The 26,739-nt window shown below is 45.1% G+C and overlaps 1 long non-coding RNA gene across 3 annotated transcripts in view; it reads left to right on the plus strand.

Moving 5' to 3' along the window:
- The first annotated feature begins 1,441 nt into the window (after nt 1–1,441).
- The window catches only part of LOC126505177 (uncharacterized), a 30,392-nt gene continuing 5,094 nt past the window's right edge, over nt 1,442–26,739 (plus strand). Inside the window, exons 1-4 of one of the 3 annotated variants that reach the window (XR_007592834.1) lie at nt 1,442–1,553; nt 5,384–5,649; nt 9,627–9,751; nt 21,854–23,316. This is a non-coding gene — a long non-coding RNA (uncharacterized lncRNA). Of the gene's footprint in view, nt 1,554–5,383; nt 5,650–9,626; nt 9,752–10,399; nt 10,548–21,853; nt 23,317–26,739 lie in introns of those variants that run through there. The other 2 variants (XR_007592836.1, XR_007592835.1) reach the window with 2 other exon arrangements.

Genomic DNA, 26,739 nt, shown 5'->3' on the forward strand with positions numbered 1-26,739 from the left:
ATCGCCTTGCTCTGTCAGGGAGAGGCACACAGGGGAGCCAAAGAAAGTCAGGGTCCTCCTTCCAGTCCTAGAAAGCAAGACGATGGGAAGGGACAACTGTAATTTGGGGAGTGGTCGCCACAGTTTACAGAGGGTGAAACCCCGGAACAGTGACAGAGGCAGTAGGGGAGGTGACCTACGTTTTCTTTGTTTTTCTTGCTGTGTAGGGTCTGAGCTTTCAGTACACAGTAAGACTTTGCCTTGTGGCAGTGCCGCGTGTGCTAATGTGCAGATGAAGTCCCAAGGCTGGTGCTCCCGGGGCACAGCTATCAGACAGGTGTGTTTGCTGTCTTTGTTATCCCACAGTGGGCTGTCTCCTGGGGCTGGATTAGCAAAGAATCTTGGGGTGTGACTGAGGCAAGGCTAGACCTCAAGCTCTCCCCCATCTAAAGTGCAGCTGGGTTGAAACTGCCGACCCCACTGGAAGGCAGTTTTCAGACAGCGGCTAATTCAGGGCAGACTTAATTAGTGACAGAGCTGGCTGGCTAGCTCATGGCTCCTAAGTTACGTCAAGAACTCTGGCTTTTCTTCTGTCTTCCTCACCATCTTTGCCATGTCGGTTCTGTCCTTAGCCTTAAAGCTGTCCGTGTGTGTAGGGACCATGTTCAAGAAAACCTTTCCGAAATTACCAAAAGCTTTCTTTCTCCCCATTCAGAGTTAGATCACTTACCAGAGCTTACCCAATCCATCAAGGACTGCTTCTGAGCGAGATCAATTCAGGATTCATCTTGGTGCTGGAGAGGAAGTCCCTCTGCGCATGTGCCCAGCTGGGGAGGGGATTGGGAATAATTGGGACTTTGCCAGTAAGGACTGTTGAGGCACGAATGGCTGATGGAGTGAGTGTGTGTGGCAGGATAGGGAGAGCTGGGCTGAGACAACAAATAAACCTCCCTACCACAGCGGCTTCGTACGGCATATTTTATTCCACACACAGAGTCTGAGGAATCCTAGGTGGAGTCGTCACCCACCTGGTGACTGGGGCTCTTGCTCTCTGTCCCTGCTCTGTGAGTCTCCCAGGTCTCACGTGACCTCCTGGGTCTCTACAGCAATGGAAGAATATTTAGTTTATTTTAACAGATTATTTACTTTTATATTTTATTTTTTTATCTCTGTTTATGTCTGTGGTGAGTATGTCCACATGAGTGCAGGTGCCCATGGAGGCCAGCAGAGGTCGTAGGATCCCCGGAGCCGGGGTGGTGGGCGATTGTAGCCTGCCTGCTATGGATGCTGAGAACAGAACTTGAGTCCCTTGGAAGAGCAGTATTTTGTCTTAACCGCTGAGCTGTCTCTCCAGCCCAGAAGGATTTGTTGTAATTGCCTCAACCCAGGAGTGACACAAATAATACCTCTTGTCAGAAATAGTCCAGTGGCTCCAACCCAACCCTGGGGCTGATTGTACAGTATTAGTGGCCCCTTGAGAATCTCTTAAACATAGACTGTTTTTCCACAGCAGACAATCAAGATGCAGAGGCAATAAACAAACAAACAAACAAACAAGGGAAGCTGAATCTAGGGTAAGTACAGGAAGCTGGGCTTCCCATTTTATTTGACCCTCATTGTGTCTTTTCTGGAGATGAATGTTGTGAGCGTTACAGAGATTCTCATTTATAGTTTAGAAGATTGTCAAGAGCCTCTGAGCACCCCAGGGGTAGGAATATGTAAATATGGATGTCATTGTCACACTGTTTCATGGCCCCCAATCTCCAGTTATTACTCAGCTGCATGTCTGCATCCTAATGCAGCAATGATAATGCTTAAATTTGGAGAAAGATGACTCTCTACAGACTTGCCTAGTTGCCGCGTGCCTTGATTCAATAGCCTTGAAGACCCTTTGGTCTTTGAGAGATTAGTCACTTCCGTCCACACCCTCAAATCGTCTTCCCAGTGCCGTCACAATGACTTTCCAGATGGTGGGTCAGGGTTGTTGATGGATGCAGGCCTGTTTGCATCTCCTGTGGGTTGGATTTGAGACCCAAAGCTTTGGGCACGAATATCTTGTCAGTACAAAAATATAAGCTGTCCTGGAGCAAGAAGTACTATTTACCCTCTCCACAGGACCTAGTACAGTTGCGAGTTTACAATCAGAACCCTGGGAACTCAATCTGGTGGGAGACGTGCAGACTGTCTGGCCCCTGGGCTAGAATGTTCTCAGTGTCTAGAGAACTCTGTGCAGTCGGGGTCAGATGTGGGTTCTGTATTTCGTGTTATCTTCTGTGCAAAGTAAGTGTCATAGGGAATGTCCTTCCCTGGGGCAAGATCACTGAGGTCTATTATACAGGTACTCACTCGCTAACTTTAAAACAATACACTCTATAGCCAAAGGCTACAAGGTCACAATGCCAACCATTAAAATGTAGTTACTACACAGTGAATTTGTTACTTTTCTGTTGGTGGTATTAAATGCTATGACCCGAAGCAATTTAAGGGAGAGTTTATTTGGCTTGTGTATATTCTAGGGAGCTATAGCCACCAATGGTGAGGAGGGTGTTGAATGGTGATATGTAATGGCATTTCAATTGTATTTTAATAAATAAAGACTGCCTGAAGATCACAGAGTAAAACAATCCCACTGGCCAGCCTTTAGACCAGGTTATGGTAACACACACCTTTAATCCCAGTAGCCACACTAGTTGCTATAGAAACTGGGTGGTTCATGCCTTTAATCCCAGCCCTAGAGAGGATTATAAAATGGGAGGAAACAGCTCTCAACAAACAGTCTCATTCTGAGATTCCTGGAGGAAGGATCTTTATTTCAGACTGAGGACGAGGTAAGAGCCAGTAGCTGGCTGTTTTGCTTTTTGGATCTTCAAGTTGAACCCCAATTTCTAACCCTGAATGTTTATTAATTGTGCTTCAGTGGTCGGAGCAGGAAGTGGATTTATCTGCACATAGGAAACATAGAAAGAGAGAGGGGGGAGAGGAAGGAGGGAGGGAGAGAGAGAATGGACACAAGTACAGCTAGACTATAAATGTTCTAAACTCCCCTTTAGTGACATACACCCCAGCAAGGGTGCATCTCCCGAGGATTCCATAACTTCCCCAGGCAGCATCACCAGCTGGTGATCAAGGGTTCAAATACACGAGCCTATGAGAGACATTCTTTACTCATTCACAAAGCATACTATATAAGAAAAGACGCTGTGAGCAGAGGGAAGACAGAAGAAAAGTCTTACATTAGAATTCCTTCTAACAGAGTGATCGCCTTCTTACTCAGAGCCCAGTGACTTCCACTGTACTGAGTGCTCTAAAGCAGTCATGTAGTCTTATAGCATGTCATAGCATGAATATTCCAAAATAGTCATGTGATCTTATAGCATGTCACGGCAGTGGCCAGTCCAAACCCGATTGAAGGTCTGAGGATTTCCATTTAGTGGAAGCAGCTGTTTGAAATCACGACAGACTTCTGCCGGGTGACATGGCAATATGCCCACTGTCTAGGCTGAAAACAAGACGGTTTACAGAACAGCATACAGGGTTTCTCTCTGTTAGAGAGAATGTGAGCAGATAGGTCCAGGGTATTTATCACCATGGCAAATTGTGTAGAACATGCCTCTGTTCTCAGAGTGTCCAGTCCTGAGGGAGAAAGAAAAGAACTGACTTGGGTCACATGATCAGTGCTGGGGAAGGTGGGAATGCTTCCATTTGGCCATGAGAGCACCTGGCAAGATCACCAACCCCAGGAACGAGGATGTCAAGGGCTTCCTGGAAGAAGTTCATTAATTACCAGCAATTAAATCAGGCTTTAGTGTACCTTTCTGTGTGGTGAACACAGCAATCGGGTGTGACATCATCTAGTGTGTAGTGTGTAAGGTGGAATCAGGAAAGGAGATGAAAAGTAGGCAAATGTGTGGAAGGAAGACGACAGTCTGCCATGGGAACCAATGATGCCAAGCACCGAACCAGCTTACTCTGGTCGGCAGTGTTGCAAAAGGCAGGGCTAGTACTCTAGGATACTGAAAGATTTTATTTGTTTTTGTCTTTATACACACCAACATTTTGGGGCACATATATTGAACATACTCTTTTCCTTGTTTTTTCAATACAAGGTTTCTCTTGTAGCCTTGGCTGTTCTGGAATCTGCTTTGTAGACCAGGCTGGCCTTGAACCCACAGAGTTCTACCTGCCTCTGCCTCCCAAGTGCTGGGATTAAAGGCATACACTACCATGCTGGCAAACATACTTTGTTTTTAAAGGAAAAATAGTTCTACACATGTAATTTTGTTCTGAAAAGAAAAACAGGGACTGCTTTGTTGTTGAAATGTGAGGGGTCCTGAGCCAGGGAGATGGTTCAGTTGGCACAGTGTTTGCCATTTTAGCATGAGTTTGCCATCTGTGCTGGATGCCAAGAACCAGTTGCAGTGGCATGTGCCTGTAACCCAGCTTTGGGCAAGTGGAGCCAGGAGGGTCCCTGGCACTCACTGGCTACTAAGACTCAATGAATCTGTGAGCTAAGAGTCAGTGAGAGAACCTGTCTCAGAAATTAAACTGACACTAGAGATTGACCTCTGGCCTCAGACACACACACACACACACATACACACACACATACACACACATACACACACACACACATACACACACACACATACACACACANNNNACACACACATACACACACACATACACACACATACACACACATACACACACACATACACATACACACACATACACACACATACACACACACACATACACACACACATACACACACACATACACACACATACACACACATACACACACACATACACATACACACACATACACACACATACACACACACACATACACACACACATACACACACACACATACACACACACACACACGTGTGTGCCTGGGCTGGTAGTAGATGTCATGGGTCCCTTTGAGATGTAAAATGACAGCAGAGGCTCTAGCATTCACCCGTCTGCCAAGTACTGCCCCTAGGCTGAGTAAAAACAATTGCTTCCTACACAGATAAGAATATTTAAATATACTTGATATGTGCCATGCATATTAATTTCTAAATGAAATAAATTCAGAGTAATCCTTTGTATATTTTCCCAACCAAACAACACAAGAAGGATCATTGCCTACAAATGGGACTCTGAACAGTATATTGTCACTAGAAATATTCCCAGCATGTAAACGTTAAGAAGCACATTACTGCAAGTACACGTAAGACATACCACCTGGCCCTGACTGGTGACCTGGGCACAAACCCAAGCTGCTGCTGTGGAGTGGACATCTATGAAGATCAGCGACATGGCGGGTGGGTGGGCTGAGCCGAGGTTCAGCTGCCAGGCCCTGGGTTCTGCTGCTTCTTCCTCTTTTCATTTAGTTCTGTGTTTTCCTCCAGATAGCAGATGTGACTGCCTGAGATGCCCCTCAGCCAAAGGTGCAGACATCCAGAGAGATTCTCACAGCAGGCCTGTAAAATCTCCTGATTTGATTGAGCGATGACGCCAATAGTCATAACTAACACAAGAATAATGTGAAGAAGCGCGACATTTCGGAGCCTTTGAAAATGAGGTGGTGGCTGTGACAAGCTGGTCTGTCCGTTCAGGGGCTGAGTGTGCAGCTCAAGAGAAGATGGGGCTGCCGGTGTGCAGGGAAGCAAGGCAGGTGGGCAGCCAGTGGGCACAGGTCTGTGCTGGAAAAAGTCAGGACCCTTGAATCCTGTCTCTTACAGTAGCTGACTGTAGGTTCAGCTGGGGAACCAGGTAGCATCCTTCTTCCTTCCTTCTTATTGTAAGCATATATGTTATATAATATATAATTACATATGTTATATAACATGGTATATAATTATATATAACATGTATAAAACTATTATACAAACATGAACTGCTCCCCAGGGAGAGGGGGACCTCCAAAGCTCTGCCTCCACTCATGATGACATGTTGGGGGGCCCCATCTTGTGCAGTTCTTATGCAGGTAACTGCTCCTGCTCTGAGTCCATGGGTCCAACGTCCATGTCACGTCCAGACGAGACGCATTCCACAGTGCTCTTCCCATCCTGTAGCCCTTACACTTTTTTCTGCCCCGCCCCCCTCGGTGATGCTCCCTGAGCTTTGGAATGTGTAATGTCGATGTCCCATTTAGAGCAGAACACTCAACAGTCACTTCCTCTCAGCAGTTAACCAGCTGTAAGCCTTCGCATTAGCTCTTATCCATTGCAAATGGAGGCTCTCTTGATCAGGGCCCAGAATGGCATTCATCCAATTGCCTGCTCTCCTCCGTACTCTCTAGTCTTCCTAAATGTACCAGGCTCTTTCTTTTGGGCCACCAACCGGCTCCCAAATCATGACATAGAGACTTTTTATTAGTTATGAATGCTTGGCCTAGTTTAGACTTTTTTTCTGGCTAGCTATTTTAACTTAAATTAACCTGTTTCTCTTTATCTATCTTTGACCTCAGGGTTTTTTACTTTTTTTTCCTTATGTATATATTTCTTTCAGTACTGCTCATGTCTGCTGCCTGGCTGCTGTCTGGCTTCTTGTAGGGCATCTTGCTCATTCTCTTCTCTCTTCTCCCTCATTCCTTCTTCTCTGTCTTCCTTCTCTTCTCCAGTCTAGAGTCCTCCTTCTATTTATTTTCTCTTCCTGCCAGCTCTGCCTATCCCTTTCCTGCCTAGCTATTGGCCATTCAGCTTTTTATTAGACCAGTCAGGTGACTTAGGCAGGCAAGGTGAAACAGATGCAATACTTCTTTACAGAATTAAACAGATGCAGCAGAAACCAATGTAGCCCATCTTTGTTTACTTAAAATAATATTCCACAACACCTTACCCTTTATTGGGAGGTCTTCTTCCCTCCCACCCCTGCCTGGGAACTTTTTTATTTTTGAGCCAGAGTCTTACTGTGTAGCCACGGGTGGCTTTGAATCTGTTGCAATCCTCCTGTGTCTGCTTCCCAAGTGCTAAGATTTTAAGTGTGTGACACCACACCTGACTTGATCCAATCAGAATTTCAGGAACGGGGAGTTAATACCTGAACTATCTTAAGACTTCCCAGTACAGTTGGCTTAGTGGAGGAGTTAAAATCCATGGAAGGCTTATTAAAAAAAGGTGGAGTAGTTTACGCCCTAGAGTGTTTGACTCAAAGGGACTGGACAGGGCCTGTGACTATGTCTATATAATGGGCTCCTAGTTAGAGATGTGATCCAAGTTCCTTTCTCTGTATCTGGCCAAACTTGAAGATAAGTTAGTGGTGTATTTCCCTTGATAGTCTATAACTATGTTTACAAAAGAACAAATGGATGGGGCAATGGTTTTTCATTGCTTATGTAGCTGGCATAGGAAGATGGCTGTAACCATTTTCCTACATGAACTCTCTTCATTAGAGTTGAGTAAATTAATATCACCCCAGTTATTATGCATTCAGTGTGTTGGGATGGCTGTCACTTGTCCATGGTGTTTCTTGTTCTTTCAGCATTCATGGGTGCGACAGCTAATGTGGAATGGGATGTTGATACACAGTGGCTGTCACCATGCGTGTTGATTCGTGTCGTTCTGTACATCTGAGTGAGTCAGGCTAGAGCCACATGAGATTTTCCCCCTTGGGGAGGAATAGGTATGACATTTCTGGATGAGATGTCAGCTGAAGAAGTGACCTCTTAAGTTGCTACCACCAAAGAGGGTCATTCCAAAATTCTGGGACAAAGTTCCATCATGGGAAAGTTTACCTGCCATGTGTCAGGCCTTGTGTTCAGTGAAGAGCTGAATGGACATCAGCTAGGCAGAAAAAAGGTTAGATGGGACTTCTAGGGACAGAGAACTTTGGGAAGAAGAAAGGAGGAGTCGTGAGCCAGACGTCAGGAGACAAAGAACAAACATGATGTACAATAGGAGAGGTAGCAGCCACGAGCCATGCGGCAGCACAGAGATTAATAGAAATAGGTTAATTTAAGTTATAAGTGCTAGTTAGGAACCAGCCTATGCTATAGGCTGAACTTTCATAATTAATGAGGAGTCTTGGTGTCATTTGGGAGCTGGCTCGTAGGATAGAGAAAGATTCCTTATACTCATCCACCCATCCACCCATTGCTTAGCTGTTCTTTTAGCCAGCACTTGCTGAGCCTGAGTCTGCCCTGTGGCTGATCCAGCTTCAGTGCTGGGGACCCAATACTGAACAGCTCAGGGATAATTCCTTGTGCAATGGAAGAGATGGAGACCTACAAATGTGTCAGAGAATGATGTGGGATTCCCCTCTGTAAGCTGTGAATACCATTGGTTAATACACTGGTTTGGCCTGATAGGATAGATAGGCAGGGAAAACTAAACTGAATACTGGGAAAAATGAGACAGACTCAGGGAGAAGCTACGGAGTCACTGCCAGAGACAGACATGCTAAAACTTGGCTGGTAGGCTCCAACCTCTTGGTGATGCACAGATTAATGGAGATGGGTTAAATTAAGATGTAAGAATTAGCCAATAAGAAGCTAGAGCTAATGGGCCAAGCAGTGTTTTAAATAATATAGTTACTGTGCGATTATTTCAGGGCTGAGCTGCTGAGAACACACTAGCAGCTCCTTGCCACAAGAGAATGAAGTCCATCACGTGTGTAATAAACAGGAGGAAGAACAGTGAGATCCTGTGGGCTGATGGGATGGTACCCTCCTGAAGGGGTACATGATCCTGTGAGACTGAACAGGAGATCTGGAGCACAGAGCCCTAGGCCTACTCTATGCTCATTAGGTTAAATGAGTTTCAGGGTCTGCACCTGTAAAATGGGAAGGTTGAAGGTTGCCCTGGCGACAAAGCACGTGAAGCAGGTGGTGTTTGCTTTCCTTTAGCCGTAGCCTGCGCAGTGCATGTTTTTCTGTGCTTCTGTTTCACTGACTTCCTTGGCACTTCAGTCAGCTCCTCTGCTGCCATCATCTTAAGGAGGCTGTGCCTCATAATCACCCAAGCTGCCAACACTGAGGCTCTCCACCCACCCAGAGCCTTCCAGGACTTAAGCTAGCACTGACGAAGACTCAGTCACTAATTGCAAAGCATCAGACACTGTAGCTCTTTGTACCTGGTACATTTGCCCCAGTGGACCTTCGAAGCCCAGAAAGGCGTGGCTTACAAAAGCCGGGACCAGGCTTTGGGTCTGTGGCCTGCATATGCCCTAGCCACCCATGGCAGAGAGGCCCCCTTTCCTCCAGGGGTTCATGTCTGTAGGTGTTCCTGACCTTTATTCCCACTACTTCTTTGTCTGGTGCCTTCCACTTTCTCATCTGAACCTTTGGAAGCTGCACTGTTGCCTAAGCTGATCTGAAGGGGAATGTCTGTCACAAATCCACCTGGCTGAGTCCAGCTGCTTCCGTTTTCTCTCTTTGAGAGCTCTGCACTGTTCTGAGCGTCTCCCCAGTATTTCCTTCCAGGTTATAAGATTGTTTCCTTTCCCAGCACAGGGAGTGCCTCTGTGGGCTGTGTCTAGCTCAGCATACCTACCGAGTTAGGAACATGTGGTACACAGCATCCCCAGAGGCCCCTAGTGTGATCCCTATCAAAGCACCCTAGCCCCATGTAGATCTTCTGCAGGAGTCTTTTTTGAAATCTTTCATGGTTGGAGTGAATTCTGCTAAGAATGTGAATATTTTGGTTCATTTAGCACAGGTCAATAACTCTTTTGAAGTCTGTGGAACCCTGGAAAGTACAAAGGATTGGAACTGAGTGACTTAATTAGCCCATGCAGACTGATGGAATATATCCTGAGGACATGAAGTCTATCTACGGGTAAGGTAGCCTATGTGGTGTGGCGTAGGATGAGGGATGCTTTGTGTCATGATTCTGGGTACTCTGATGGCTACATCAAAGTCACTAGAAAACAGGGTGATGTGTAGGGTATCTGCATGAGTTGTTAGTATTTGGGAGAACAGAGGCAGGAGGCACAGCTTCCCACTGTTACCTGCAATGGCTTGAGGAATTACCTGCTCTTTCAGAACCTCAACTCCAGCCAAACCTGGGTTCATGACTTTATTGTAGAAAAGAAATTTAGGGTTAGCGTATGACGGAGAGGTAGGCTTTAATAAAGATTCAACAATTTAGACTGAGATTCAAAGATCTAGAGAAAGGGAGGCACCCAGGAGATAGTAAGACGCCCCTAAGAACGTGGGTGTGAGGACCATGGGTGTGGACTTGTCAAGGAATAGTCACGAGATTAAGACATACTCAAGAGTGGGTAAAACCTAAGGAAGAGCCACAGTTCACCATTTTCCACGCTTGTTATACAGAGGATTTGTTAGAGATGGAAGGTACCACCTTTAACTTGTGACTGGGGAATCTAGATGAGGTCACAAGAGATTATAGTGGTGTTCATGATAGGATTACGGTTGATAAAATCCTAGGGAATGCAGAAGGGTGCATTGTCTTTTCTGTCAACAGATCGAGTAGTCTTGTTTGAGACTCTCAGATGTCCAGGGAAAACAACGAAAGCCTACCTATCACTGTACCCGTGGTGTAACCATTCTGTAGGAAAGGCCTGTCATTTCTAGGCTGACTTCACAGCAGTACTGAGTTGTTCTGCTCCTGGTTTTGCTTTAATTGGTAAGAGGCTTCACTCGAACTCTGGGACCGGGGGGTGCTTTCCTTTCCTATGCCCCCCTTATCTTTCTGTTCTTCCTCAGTGTTTTTTCTTACATTCAAACTGGGATTGTACTAGTAGTAATTATGTTTACCTTAAAATTAGGCACTGAGATTGCCTGCAACCAGAAGCTGGGTTTTCCTAAAAGATCATGACAGTGTGTGGGGTGGGGTGGGGTCTTGCAGCGGGCTGAGATAGACAGTGTATCTTGGCCCCTATGGTTCTCCTGTATGGCTGTGCTGGGGACTCCCTCTCCAGACCAGTTCACATTGCTGCTCCCTCTGTGCTTTGAGATTAGCGCTGGGAGCACATCCCCTTCCTACCAAAGGGAACATGGGCAAAGCACACCTTTCCTTGCCCACTGTGTATATCTTCATCAGCTGTGAACCATGAGAAAACACACACACACACACACACACACACACACACACACACACACACACCTTCCTCATGTTTTCTGCAAAGCCAGTCTGCGTCCATATCAAGCAGCCTGCTCCCCAGTGGAGATGATTGGCGAGGGAGGGGAGAATCCTATTTCTACTTTTACCCTGGGGCTCCCTTCATTGATCCGCGCATCAGGGTCACCTGAGAGTCATGCTGCAAGATGAATGCTTTGCATGGAGCTCCAAGCACTGGGCTGTGAGAGCAAAGGAACTTGGGGATGTGGGGCTTAGACCACAGGAAGGTGGGTACTGCTATTTCCTCTTTTAAATGTATCCATTGACAAATAATTGAGGGTTTCAAGTAATGAATTCTTCTCTCTCTCTCTGTATTATAGGGAGACTTGAGCTAATGAACATATCCATGGCCCATTTTTCAGGAAATGTTAAGACTTCACATAACCAGAGCCTGAGAGCATCAAGAAAGGGCAGTTTTTGTTGCTATCATTAAACTGTATACATCACAGAGAAATTCCCATTTGAAATGAGATTAGCCAGGACATGACCTATTTGGCTCTTGCAATTGCTTCCTAGCGACCGCTGGTCAGTAGGCTTGCTATTGCAAAGTCTATCTGACATGGAGGGTTGAAGGAGATGCAAAGAAACTATTACATTTCTTCTTTTAAAAATGCTTATTTTTGTTATTATCAGTTGTGTATGTGTGTGTATGTCTGTGTGAAGTGTTTGCAGGTGGTGTGTCGGAGACCAGTTTCGACAAAGATACCACCCCCAGGGTAGGGGCATGAGCACCAGGAAAGCTAGTAAAGAACATGCAAATGCGAGTGGAAATAATAAAACAGAAGCAGAGGATAGTACCGGGAGGGCAGTCCAGTGAGTACTGACATCCCCCGCATTTAATTTCCATTTGCTTAAAATACCCCCAACCCCAAAAGGTAGGAGCAAGATAAAAAACAGCATTAACATGATACAAGGAAATGAACAGACCAGTGGAAGGTTGCAGGCTATTTTTTTAGTTAAATATTCTGCTGCTAGAACAAGACAAGTAACACTCATACCCTAGACCAAAATATTCTGTAGGCAAACCACCCCCTGGGTGGAATCCATTGTTATCCCTCTAAGGGAGAAGGAACTTAGTTGAATCCTTAAACTTTCGTTTGAGGTAGAAAGAGATCTACTCCTCTATTCCTGAAATACAAGGTCTGGCTATTAGCCACACCTATGGACAATAACCTTGAGAGAGCAGAACTCTCTGACCTAAATCTAGGTGGGACCTTTGTCTGAGGTAGAAACAGACAATAACCTTGAAGGTTGGTCAGCTTGAAAAGGCAACAACTTTGCGTGAGCTGAAACTCTCTGACCTTCAGACAAGGTGAAAATAGGCTCACATTTTTGGGCCTCCACAGCGATGCCCTTAAAGACCAGAAGATGGCATTGAATCCCCTCAAGCTGGAGTTACAGCCACCATTTGAGATGGGTGCTTGGAACCAAACACAGGGCCATTGCAAGGGCAGCATATGTTCACAACACAGAGCCATCTCTCCAGTCCCTGATTGCTCCTCTTTAAACAAGTGTCTTAATTCTTAGTTATTCCAGGTACATCATTTTTGCTTCCTCAGCCTATCTGAACACCTTGCTTTACACGCAGTGCAAGCCTACTCCAGACTCCTGTTCACGGAGGAATTCTGAGAGCTGAGCGGTGTGTGCAGATGGGTAGGAGCCGGGTTAGCCCCTGACAATATGTAGGATGAGTGACCCTGGCACTGATGTCAGGGGGGGAAGGAGAAGTTTCTTCCCTTAGATTTTAGTAAGAGTGATTCATGGCAAGCTTTTTGGAATTCAAATTGAACCCATTTATCAAAATAGATGTCTTGACAATCCAATTAGAAACCAAGGAGCTGCCGATCAGCTAATTCCGTCTTCTATATAATATTTATAACAAAAAGTAGCAATCCCTTGTCACCCTTCCCTCTGCTTCCGACACTTGTTCTCAGAAGCAATGAGTAGCTTCAGTTCTCTACCAGCTTCATCTGGACTTCTTCGCATATCTCTGAATTCTCTGCAAATATACATTTTCTCAGTGTTAGATGAACTATTGCTTTCCTTCCATAGACAACGATGACTGAACTCTCTCTGTGCCATCTCCCCTAGGCTCATCTCTCAGTCATTGTTTTAGAAACTTAGCTTATGCTAAGGTAACCATGTAATATATACATATTGTCCTAGTTCTTGTCTATGGCTGTATATTGTAGAGACACCATGACCAAGGCAACTATATATTCCTGGCACTGTACCAGTAGCTGAGAGCTTTGCATCTTGATCTGCAGGCACCAGGGAGAGGGAGAGGGAGAAAAAGAGGGAGAGAGAGAGAGAGAGAGAGAGAGAGAGAGAGAGAGAGAGAGAGAGAGAGAGAGAGAGGAGAGAGAGAGGAGAGCACCTGGCATGAGACTTCCTCCAACAAGGTCACACCTCCTAATCTAAATAGTTAGCCAACTGGAGACTAGTCTCTAATAGTATGTGGTCTTTGGGAGCCATTCTCATTCAATCAACTGGTTAAGATATATATTCAACTAAACACACAGACAATCTGCGCATGCCTGTGCATGTCTATGTGCTGCTCTCTCTGCCTTTTTGGTACATTCCCTTTTGATATGTCTTGGACTGGATTCCTTTCACTAGTTCCCATGGCTTTCCATTTATTTCAGGGTTTGTGTGAGGATTGTCTTGGTGTAGATTTCTGAGAAACACTGCGTGGCAAAGGTACCTTTGGAAAGGCTTGGCTGTGTTATTCTTGCTGTTCAACACTTTACCCTCAATCAATGGCCAGACTAGTGTGAGCATCTGCCTGCTAAGGGACTTTTCCATGGGTGCTGGGGATGGAGCCCAGGGCTTTGATTATGCCAGCGAGTACTCTGCCGTGGGCACCATGGCACAGTAGCCCTTTCCTTGAGACTTTGGAGATGTCTCCCACTTCCCAATTGTCCTTTCTGTCATCATCATCTCCGTCAGAAGTGTTGCGTGGTTGCTATTTAGAATCCACCTCTCCTGTCCCGTGTATTTGGGGGTCCACACCCATTCCCACTGTCAGAAACACGGCCATGGCTTTCTGTGGACACTCATCTTTCTCTGGACTATGCGTAGTCAGTCTTTTAAATCTGTAGCACAGGTTTTCTGGGATATACTCGTTAAGTCAATTATGCTGTGGTGACGTTCTCCCCAGGTCCTTGTTTTTATTGCCCCTGAGGCTCTCATTGGTTGGTTTTCTGTTCCATGTGCTCTTCTAATTTTCCCCTCTTATCCCCCTTCACCCCTTTAGAGAATTACTTTCATAAAATTTCCCCAACTTTCTCTACTCTTTGTCGCATTTCTGCTATCATTTTTAAAATCTTCCAATTTTTATCATATTTATGCGTTCTTTTAAAAAGTGACACCATGTCCTTGTGTCACTGTTCTGGAGATGGAGATGGCAGCATTTATTAGATGTTTTTCTCTGTTCCCTACACACAGTTTTTTTTTTTTTTCTCCCTATGTCCCTCTTTGGTTGTTATTTTACTTCTGTCTTTCACATTAGATACTTTTCTCAAGGCCTGAAGGATCCTAATTTTTTTTTTTTTTACCGGTTTTCTTTGAATGGTGGGTAAGAAAGTTACCCATGGGCTTGGCAGTGCAGGCTTCACGCCTTAGGCAGGTGGGAAGCTCTGACCTCAGAGAATTTCCTGCTCTTTCAATACCAGGTCACTTTTCTTAGACTTTTGATTTTCCCCAGAGGAAACATCCTCATTTTCTACCTGGATGATGTACACTTGACTAAGGGAGTTTAGGAACCTCTTAGGAAGGGAAATTGGAGAGGTGGGAAAAGATTGGGGTGGGGAGGGACAAAGCTCTCAACATTTTTCCGCCTAGGTTGTCTCGCAGCTGCCTGTGTTCAACACGGCATTCTCAGAGTTTACCTTGAGCTTCCAGCCCTGTTGGGTGAGAATGGATCTTTCTTCCCAGCTAGTTTGAGAGTGTGGTGGGATTCCTAGGTCTAATTAACCCCCAGACCTTCCACTTATCCTGTCCCATGCTTTTTTTGGGGGGCCTCTTATACTTACAGCCGAGTCCTCATTTTTGTTTGTTTTCTTGTTTTAATTGTCTATCCTCAGACGTAACATGGTTTCTTCCTTTTGGTTTCCAAATCTTGTTATCGTTGGTTTCTTCATCTTGTTAGATTTCAAAATGCTCTTTTAAATCCACTTACTGAAATTGTAGAGAGGTTTAGCTTTTCCTTCTTTTTAGACAGCACAGTAAGTGCTTGCTGTGCCATGTTTAATGGAACCTCCCCACTCTTCTTCCTTCATTACTGAAGAAGGAGCCAGACGGAGAATGACGTTCAGCTTGGGTCATGTGTATATTTGGAGGAAGATCTCATGCTTGTCCCTCAGCCTAGTTTACCTCCTATGTTACTGAGATGTTTTATTGAATTCACATTTTACCTCCATGAATCCTGTCTCCAAATTTTTCCCGCTACCTGTGCCAACATTACAGCCAATAAAACTCTGTATCTATTTATTTAAAGTCTCCCTTTCCTCTAAATTTTATTCAAGAAATTTTGATTCAATTACTTATATTTTTATTAATTGCACTTGTTCTTGACAGTTTGATACATGAATACACGTATTTTGCTTACGCTCACCCCACCAGCCTCATTTCCCTTTCCCCCTTTCTTGCCTTGTTTCCTTTTGAGACCCACTGAGTTTGATCAGGGCTTTCTCTGTGAGCCTGGGTTTGGAACCATCTATTGGCATCACAAGTGAGTACACTGGCAGAAATGCCCACACCTCCCCAGGATCCATCAGCAGCCAGCAGTTCAGCTGGGAAGAAGTAGGGCCTGTAACCCTTGACCCTGATCAGCTGGTGACAGTCCCAGTCCTGGGCAGACCCATTGCAGGCAGCATATCTACCACCAAGTGGGAGTGCCCAGAGCCTGGATTGTTTTGAATTCTCTGGTATGTAAACAGACATTTCTTTCCCGACCACCCAGTTGCAAATAACCAACTAAAAGGCTGAATATTATTTATAAAGTCCCCACTGATAGCTCAGGCTTGTTACTAGCTAACTCTTACACTTACATGAACCCATATTTCTGTCTATACTTTGCGATGTACAGCATTCTCATCTTGCTTCTCTGCATTTACCCTCAACTCTTTGACTCTGCCCTTCTTCCCATCTAGCCTGGTTCTTGAGCTCAGTCTCTTCCTGCCCAGCTACCGGCCAATCAGTTTTTTATTAGTAAATGAGAGTAATACATATTCATGGAATACAAAAGATTGTTCCACAGCACCAGAGCTTTCCCAAATACTTATTTTTTAATTATTAGTTTTTGATTTCGGGGATTGAACACAAGACCCCATGCAAACTCAGTACACATACTACCACTGAGCCTCAAAACATTTCTTGATTAACCAACTTGGCAGACATTTACTGAGCATCTGATTGAGTTTATCAAGGACATCCATGCTCCTTGCCGTCTCTCATCTCACGCTCATCACCTGTGACATAGCGTTAATGAGGTGTCAGGACTCAATGCTGAATAGAAAGGGCTTAACGCTGTGTGTGTTGTAAGCTGTGGGCTGTCTATTATGTTCATTACTACTGTGGAGGAGAAAAAACAGCATTACAAAGACTCTAGCGTGTGCTGTGTGTACATACGCTTGTACGAAAGGCTGACTCAGTCTGGAGTCAATTACTGTGTTGATGAATCTCCTGGTTGTTGGTCAATTATTTAAGAGGAATCAGCACAAAATTTTCCCATACAGAGCAATTTGTCCTTTGATTCATTGCTTGCATAACTTGTGATTTATCGGGGAGTATGTTTGTTTTTATCTGAATTTGGAAGCTGAGTCACAGACTCTGTCGGCCATGAGGAATTGTGGGATGTCAAGAGAGGTGGAGAATCATGTAATGGAATTTTATGAGTTTAAGCTGTGCAGCTCTTAGAAGAAAACTAGAGACCGCAGGAAAGGAAAACTGAAAGGTGTGGGTTGCCATGTTCTGTGTTGGTTGAAATTCTAGGTGACCTACCGTAAACTGCATGGGGACAATGGGAGAGAAGGTGTATTGGCCATTTAGTACCAGGAAAGGAGCTGTTTGACTTGAATCCACTGTAATGAAAATAACTTGACTAAGCTTACCAAGAGTGAGCCAACCACAGACATTAATAAACAAAACATCACTAAGAACAGATTGGAGTCATGGGGTCAAGACTTCCTGGGCACCAGCAGACTAGAATCACAACCATGGTAAGAAAAGGAAGAAAGGGGGGTGGAGGAGAAGACAGGAATGCACTTTGGGATTCTGTTATGTCTGCAAGACATGGAGACAGGGATAATTCTAACTTGTGGAGATGTTTCTGGTTTGTTAGGGAAAAAATTATGAATATGTAAACATGGAAATATCTTTTAGATACCAAATGTAAACAAACCACCCTGGGACATAGGTGTCTTCTCTCTGAATTTCCATAAAAGGAGAAAAGTTCAAGCCAATGGAAGATCAGAAGGGGCTCGCTAGCAGAGCATGAAGGGGGCCATCACCCCACCACTGGCTCCACCTTTCTTCATACGGCTGCTGGTTTATATATTTTAACTGTGGTGACTATGGCTTTCCCTCTGGAGCCTGTTCATTTTGTATAAACACTGTGATGATTTCAATCAGGTTAATCTAGGTGGAGATTTCTTGACAAACCTAAGTAGTGGCATTTAAAGGAAAAAGCAAGAGAATGATTAACACTCAGTTTGGAATGGCAGCTCTTCCTGGGAAGAGGCCAGAAAGAGGAGGGAGGGAGGTGGTAATAAGTGGGGCAGGCTGTGGTCAGGTGAGCGGCACAGAGATGCTTCACTCTTGGCGGAGCTTTGTTTCCTACTGGGTAGAGAAAATGCCTTGGACTCTTTCCACACATCCATGGCTTCCCCCAGAGAGGAGCTTTGTCTGTTGTTCATCCCTTACAAAACCAAAGCTGTCCATCCCTAGTCTGGACAATTTGGCCTCCGACTCCGGACCCCATGGTGTAGTTTCTGTGTTTTGGACTTATCTGGGAGAAAAGTTGTCATGTCTCACATTCCAGCCCCTTCTTCTCCTAGGAGCAGAGGCCATGGGCTTTGGAGTCACAGAGTCTGGGGCTCAGTTCCTAGTTGGGATATTTCCCAAGTTGTCATTTTGAGCACTTAATTCTTGACTGCTAACTGAACTCATTTGCACAGTAGGCATAGCAAGAGTCAGGAAGGATGTTGTCATTGGTGGGGACAAGGACTGGTAAACATAGCCACAGCTAAGAATCAGCAGCTACTCAGATTGCCGGCTTTCCTTGAGAACCATTAACTACCATTAAATAACCAACGCTGATGGAGCTCAGCTTGATTAGCACACAGCATTGCTCTAGTGAGAGGCAACTCACCTGTAAGTCAACACCTGTAATTTTGGTCGATCTTTTAAGTAAAAATGCCAGCCTTGTTTAGGCTTGTCCTTACCCATGACAATTTAACACCCCTGACTTGTCTTTCTCGATGATCAGGCCTTTCATTGCATCCCAGTTTTGGCTATGAGATTCAGAGTGAGTTTCATACAGAATTGTGTTTTAATGTGGACTGTTCCAAACACATCTTTCAAATAAATTTGTGAAGAAACCAAGCCAGCAGACTTTTGTTTGTTAGAAATTGAATATTATTCATCTGGGTGAGATACCATTCATCTATGTCATTTCTGGGACTAGAAGGGTCCTTTAATGTAAAAGAATCCTATTTTATACTTTTTTATGTCCCTAGTGCCCAGCAAGGGAATCTTTTGAATTGAATTATGTAGTCATTTATGCAGCGAGGCATTTTCAGGATGCTCAATGCACAGGCATCGTTGGATGCTGGAATCAGGTACTAACTCAGACAGGATATGCTTTTACAGTGAGGGTGTGCAGGAGGAGGAGGCTTGGTGTCTTGTGTTTGGGGCCCGATCATGGTGAGTCCCATGCATGGAGGCTCCTGGTACCCTAGTCTAGATCCCCAGGAGTCAATGTTTGAGTTCATGTACCTCTTCTAGAAAAGATGAGGATGTTTCCTCGAGGGTAGCATCAGCGAGATGCTTCCTCTATAGTCGCTGTAGCTCCAGGTGTCTGGTGAGTTCCTGGAGTTGGCAGGGTCAGAGCCTGAACTCTGGCAGCCCTAACATGCAAGGTGCTGCCCACCAGTACTCAATAGGCCAATTAAAGAGACAAGCGATAGTGAGGAGAAGAAAAGAGATTTGTCCAATGAGGCCACATTGGGAAGAGGAGCAATGAGGTCCTGTGATACCCTGCCAGACACCCGACACTAGGTGGTTTAAACAGAGGCCAACAGGTATGGTGACTCAGCCATCCTCCATCAAGTCCCACCCACCACTGACCCAGCATTGCCTCTGTCCCAGTCTCTTTAGCATGGCAGTCTGACAAATTCTCAGCACCCGTGGGCTTTCTGAGAGATCAGTTTCTCCCTGACTGGGACCAGGCTTCAGCCTTTTTCTTCTCCCACTGTGAAATTCCTACGGAAATTCCATCTTGGGCTCCAGTGTTTCAATAGTGTGATAACTGAAGCAGGAGGGGCTTTAGGTCTTCATTCCTCCAGGATGGCTACAATACCAGTCATTCTTAGGCTGACATGGGAGAACCTGAGCTACGCAGAGATCTCCATGTAGCAAGTCTCCCTTAGGTGATACTAGGCTGAACCTGTGAGACCCCTTGCCTTCTGATTCCAAGCAGTCCTCTGATTACAGTGGCTTGCTTTCATTTTTAATATTTTTAGTAATAGTTTTTTTTTCTTGAGATCAGTCCAACATAGAAATTGTCATGGAAGATGAGCTGCCTGAATGAGCGGTGGAGGATTAGTTCGATACCTGCAAGTTTCTCCTTTGCTACCCTCTCCTTCCCCCAAATCACTTTAGAAGGATGTAAGAGCCGTGTGCAACTTTGATTTAAACCATAATGCCACACTGTATTGCGTGTCTCGCTCACCTACTTCCCCCATGGCTTAGCTACTATCGGATGAGCACAATTAAATGCCAGCAGTCATTATAGCTCAGCGAGTGCCAGGGAGACCTCGCTACCCCAGCTGATGAGCAAGCCCTGCTAAATATTCATGAGCGTTAATATCAGCCAAGTCTCCCTAATCTCTGGCTCATTTAGATTTTCACCTGTGAGGCTCTTATGTAAATAAGGAAGCTGAAATGGCCAGGGAATCATGCCTGGAAGCCAGCAGGGACGCAGGCACCAAGTGTTTGTTGATTCGGTTCCCTAGGGTGGCCTCAGGCAGAGAAAATATTTGAACAGCCTAAATGAAGACAGCACACCTCCCTCGCTGGGACCTGTCACAGATAGAGAGTGTCTAACCTTGTCCTTGAGGACTCTGCAAGGTTAAAACAATTAGATACATTAGGTAAAGCATCAAGAACCAAGTCCCGTGCCCTGCGCCACTGACTGGTGCTTTGAGAGGTCGGAAAAGAAAGATTAATAGGAGGAAAATGGGATAACAAGGGTTAACAGTTTAGCCAAGTCGTGCTGTCTCTGGGTCTTGATAGGTTGTTAGGGATTACAGAGTTTGAGAGGAAGGGCTCAAGGCAAGGGCAGCCGCGAAAGTAGGAAGGCAAGAAAGAATCAGTCTGAAGAGAATGAAGTATGAAGAGTACAAAGAGAAGGGACGAGAAGGAAGTGAATGACCTCAGGAGCCTGGATTGTGGAAGACATCAAAGGACCAGATCGGGTACCGGCCAGTGGAAGGCACCGCTTATGCAGGACATAATCACAGGAATACACAACAAAGAACAGGCCCACTGGAGCCTTGTTCCAGTGCCTATGAATATACATAGCAAGGCGGAGGGGTGGGGTACCTGAAACCTGACCAAGGGCTCTGCTTGACCTTGTCAGCAGTAGGGAGCTAGCTATTCCAGGAGTCAGATTTTGGAAACGCTATTTCCCCAATATACTTTGGCAAGGTGAAGAGGTGCTCTTCCTCCTTTGAGCACTTCCCAAACCGGAGGTTCTGATGCTTGCAAACCTGCAGTCTTTGTGACTATAAGGAAAACCTGGAGGCAGGAAACTTGATATACAATAATATATACAATAAATGTATGCTTAGGTCCTAGAGTGGAGGGGCCCTGTCTGGAGATGACTTCTTGCTGGCAAAGACCTGAGAAGGAGAACAAGAGACTCCTGCTTGCTCCTCCATCAGACTCTCATCATGAGGGTTTTCTCGATGTCATTAACTATAATCTTGGATGTTAAACTTTTCATGAATGTGGTGGTCAGCCTACAGCACAGTCTCGGGATGGTGACATAATGTGTTGGTTTCATAAAGTTGTTGATGACGGCTTCTCATCACTTAAGGCCGATCCTCATGTAGACGAATGGTGATTTCCTTCTATTAATGTTCTGCACTAATTTTTGCAAACATGAGCATTAAATTCAACACATCGACTGTTCTTTCAGGCATCTATTAAATCTGACCCCGGTACTGATGGCAGTAAATGCTGTGGCTAACGAGAAGATAGACGGCTTTTTTTCCACCTCAGATTTGTTTGATAACCTACAGGCTGGGTCTTCACAATCTGGGAAGATAAGACTGGGTTCTTCAGATCAAATTTTATAGAGTGCATGGAGGTTGGCAGAGATTTGATATGTCAATCAGTCATCAAGCTTAATGATATGGCAAAGCTGAGCACATATATGCATATATAATGTGTGCATTTTATTGCATGTTCAACATCTCAAAAAATTCAAAAAACAAATAGAATTAAATTTAAAAATTGCAAAAAAGTAGAACTCAAGATTCTAGCTTCAGCATTTTTTTTTTTAAATTGCAGAAACCATATGACTTGTTCTTGGAGAGACCACTGACCCTGTCAGTTGCATGAACCTCTGTTCTCTATGCTGCTGTCTGATTGTCTAAGAGACTTTTACAGCTGGACAAGGCAATCTCCTGATGGACAGAAGATTACACTGTAAAAATTTTCTCCTTGCTCATTGGCAAAAGACTTGAAAGATACCACTCACTGTTTCAACCAGCGATTCACAATTGGGGCTTCCTAAACATGCTGATGTCATTGTCTTTTCACAGTTGGATTATTTTCTTGTACTTTCAAAAAAAATACATGCTGGTGTGAACTATCACTGGGGGTGGGAAGAAGAGCCACTCCTGTGATGAAGATTCACAGGGATGAAGGACTGACATGGGCCATTGCGGGGAATTAAACTACTCTAGGCCATGGCCAAATTATCCTGGGTGAATTTTAGTCCCTTGGAACGTCCTCGTTGTTGAGTTCTATGTCTGACCTAACATCCAGTGGCTATCAAAACATTTAAAATGTCTTCTCGATAAATCACTGCCTTCCATCAACTTGGAAGCCAAGATGGCATCTGAGACCTGTAATAGATTTCACACGTTGATAGAAACCTGCTAGCTATGGTTCCCACCAGTGTGTTTGGTAAATTCCTTGACTTAGGGCTTACTTTGTTCCGTAACTACTTCATAGTAGAACGTGGTATTTGAGGCAACCTGAATCTGCTTCCCCAGGTTGTGGTCTCTTGTATCTGGCACCGGAAAAAAGAACTATGTTATTTCCTTTAAGATGAGACCTGAAAACTTCCCTAGTTTTCTTTCTGCCTTAGGATACCTCAACTTACACGCTACCTACCTGGGAAGTCAAAAAAAGAAAGCTTAAAAGATCCAATTTTTTATTTTGTTCTTTGTACCAGCTTCATTTCCTTTGAGGGTGATCTTGAGGAAACACCAGCCACATGCTGATTCAGGCAGGCCTGCCTTAGGTAGAGCACTGCCCTTGACTTCACTGGTGTTAGCTGGGATTGCCCACTGGGGTGTGCTGGATGCAGCCGGTGAACAGAGGAACACAGATGCTCTTGGCTCCTTATTAGCTGCCAGGGAAACTGCTCTTCAGTGGAGATTCAAAGCCTAGAGGGCGTCAGAAAGAAGAGACAGTCTTCAAGGGACTGGTGCCATATCAACTCACTTCAGTCTTGACCTTGGTTTGGTCTTATTCTTTTATTTATTTGTTTTTAATGGTTTCATCCCCCAATGTTGAGGCATCTTTAAAGTATATCAATGTCTGGTGAGCATAAAGGATCCCAGCGAAGTCTGTTAGGCTTGCTGGCAGCTGCGGAGGCTAAAGCACGGTTCTGCCCTGCGTCCCCACCTCTGTGCGCATGCTCTGAGCTAGTCTGGGAGGAAGCCTGGTTATCGGGTTGCTGTTGGGAGAAATATTCTTGCTAAGCAGTCTCCCCTCACATCTTGTGACACCGAAGTAGACAAATGAGCATGTCCAAAGGGAGTATTATAAGAATGATAAACATTTATGGGTGGTTTGGCCTCATTTTTGTACTTAAAAGATTTTTAAAATACTGTATGTTGTCTTCAGTTCCTTTCATCTTTTGGATAAAAGTACAATGAGATGGCCTGCTGATTTGTGAGATGAGTTTTGTGAACCATGAACCCATTGCACCAACAGAGAACTGCAAAATAAGAGAAGGAAATAGGTGCAGATCTGTTCAACCTGTTCAAAGATGGACAAATAAATGATCCTTAAATATGGACGTGTCCTCTGGGAGACCAGATTCTGTGGAGTCCCAACGTTCATACGCTAATAGCATCCATGTGTTCATTGGCTGAGCAAATAATTCTACCACATGACTGACGTGACTTTAGATATGAATATTTACGGATACATCAAAATGATTTCTTTCTGTGCCAGGCATGGTGGCACACGCTTTTAACCATAGCACTCGGGATGCGGAGGCAGGGGAATCTGTGTGAGGTTTACAGAACGAGTTCCAGGACAGTCAGGCCTGTTACAGAAACCCTGTCTTGAAAAAAAAAATATTTCAGTGAAATAGTCTGAGAGAATCATATATAAAGTAACTATCTTAACAATGTAAAAGCATAGATGGCCTTAGGAGCAAGGATGGAAACGGGAAAATGGGAAAGGGAGCAGGCACATTTGTACGGTGCTGTCCACCTTTGTTATGAGAGACTGTGGGAGAGCCAGATGTGCTGGCACACGCCGTGAATCCAAGCTCTAGGCAGGCAGAAGCAGGTGGGTCTTCGTGGGTTTCAGGCTTCCAACTTGGTCTATATTCTGAGTTCTAGGACACCTCTCTCTATTATATAAGAGGACTATAATCCCCCGCCCCCATAATCCTGCTATCGAGGAGTTCTGCATCACTACAAATAACAGGAAAATTCTCGAAGGGGCATGTTCTCTCCTCGCCCACCTTCCTGCAGAAAAGGTGCCTGTTTACTCCATGAGAGAGCACTTGATCTGCCCAGCACCATGTTTTGCCTGCAGCATGCTGATGGGGGAATCTTTGTCAGCCAATGATCTTTAAGGGGTGGGATCAGGTTAAAGTGTGACTTTTGGGTACCAGGAGAAAAACGCAGGGGTGAGGGGAGATGGAGGGGGATGGGGGGTGTGGGGCAAGGTTTGCTATCTCTGTGGTTCCCGCGTTACACAGCTGAGCTTGGACTTCTCGTTCCTGTGTATTGTGTTTGCCCCTTATAATAAAGAAAAATATAATTGGTCTATTTTTTAGATAGCTGGGTTTTTCTCGACACGGGATAATTCAACAGCATGCCTAGTCCTTCAGAAGCCCCTTCCTAGGTCTCCTGTGTTCTTATTCTACTAGACAGGACTAGAGGCAGGGTAGGCTGATTGTAGGCTCACAGGGCTTTTACATCGGTGTATATTGCAGAGCTTGGCCTGGTATAGATTTGAGGAGTACGCAGGTAAGAAATGTGCTTTTGAGGCTGAGGATATGACTCGGTAGAGGGCTGGATTAGCATGCGTGAATGCTGGGCTCCTTCTCCAGCACTGGATAAAAACAGGAGCTGTGCCACCTGCCCATAGTCTAACTAGGGAGGTGGAGGCAGGAGGATCAAGAGCTCAGACTCATCCTAGGCTGCTTACCAAATTCAATTCTACTCTGGGCTACATGAGACTCTGTCTCAAAAAGAAGAGTTTACCTTTTGGCCTCGGAGCTGAAAAAAGTTCTCTAATCCTCTTTACCAAAGGACATTGATCTTCAGTGCCAGCTACCTATGCTTATCTATGTAAACTTAGGTGTTTATCTCTGCCAATCAGAATGCAGAAGGCAAGTGAGGTATCTGTATCCCTTGTGTGTAAATATCTATTTATAGTGACTTATGAGAAGGTCGTGATGGGGTTAACTTTTCTTATTTCGCATGCACTGAGGCAGGTAGAGGTTCAGGCTAGGTAGAATAAAAGAATGCCAACCACAGGGACATGGGTTTGAATCCCGTTTCCGGCACCGATGCATGAGCTCTCATAAGGAGATGTTCCCAAGTTTTATGGGTCTCAGTTTCTTCCTTTGTAAAACCATCTTTACAAGCTCTTCTGAGAACCAGATGCCGAATACAGAGGCTGCTGGGACAGGTGTCTGATGCAGAGTCGGCAAGTGGTAGTTATGTGACTGGGTTTGGAGTTGGCACATGAACCAAGCCAGAACTGTGCAGGATCCAGGAAAGCTGAGACTGTGAGGTCCCTCAATGAACAGTGGTAGATGGGGGGATGGGTGGGAGATGGGGGATGGGTGGGAGATGGGGGGATGGGTGGGAGATGGGGTGGGAGATGAGGATGGGGTGGGAGATAGGGGTGGGGTGGGAGATGGGGATGGGAGATGGGGGTAAGGTGAGAGATGGGGGTGGGGTGGGAGATGGGATGGGGTGTGAGCTGTGGGTGGGGTGGAAGATGGGATGGGGTGTGAGCTGTGGGTGGGGTGGAAGATGGGATGGGGTGTGAGCTGGGGGTGGGGTGAGAGTGGGTCTTGAGGGAAATTCCATCACAGAGTGCAGCTCTCTGGGACAGTCTCATAAAGTGAGTATATTGGTTTTGTTCACAGAGGCTGATGAAGCTACAAATCTTCAGATTGTTAAATTCACTGAACAGTGGCACCTTTCTCCTCAGGAAGATCCTAATTCTTCTGAGGGATTAGTTTTGTGGTAAACTGTGAGGTAGAAGCAGACAGAGGAGAGGAACCACTGTCTTTAAATTATTTTATATTTTATTTGCATATGTGTTCATGTGTATGCATGTGCACATATTAGCACATATGTGTAGCGGTCCGAGGTTAATATTAGGTGTCACTATCTACCTTCTCTTTCGAGCCAATGTCTCTAATTGAGCATAGATAGAATGCACCAATATGTCTAGATCGGCAGCCAAGCAAGTCCCAGGGACGCTTCTGTCCCCACATCTCCAGGGCTGAAATACAGGCAGGAGCCAGCACACTTGGCTTTTAAAAGTAGAATTTGGGAATCAAGCTCAGGTCCTCATGCTTGTGAAAGGAGGACTTTACCAAATGAGCTGCCTCTCAGCCCGGCTACCTCTTCTCTCCATGGACTTTCCAGTGTCTATGTTAGAGCCCTGTATCTTACATTGCTCAATGAACGTTAAGCAACACACAAATGAACCCGGGGTAGAATTCTCTAAGCTCAAGCTAAGAGAAGACTTGTAAAATGTGGCATTTGAGGAAGACCTTGAGGCAGGCATGGGTTTTGTAAGCAAAGCGGAAAAGGATCTGTGTTCACAAAGCTAGAAGCATTTATTTGTGGAAATTGAAAGTCTAGGAGCGAGCGCTGCATCTCACATGGCTGTCTGAAGCAGAGCGTGCTGTGTGCGGCATTGGTATTTGTACATCACAGGGTAGCTGGAGCGTCCCT

This window comes from Alexandromys fortis, unplaced genomic scaffold (assembly GCF_014885135.2).
Source record: "Alexandromys fortis isolate MF-2015 unplaced genomic scaffold, M_Fortis_MF-2015_v1.1 scaffold_16, whole genome shotgun sequence".
NCBI lineage: Eukaryota > Metazoa > Chordata > Mammalia > Rodentia > Cricetidae > Alexandromys > Alexandromys fortis.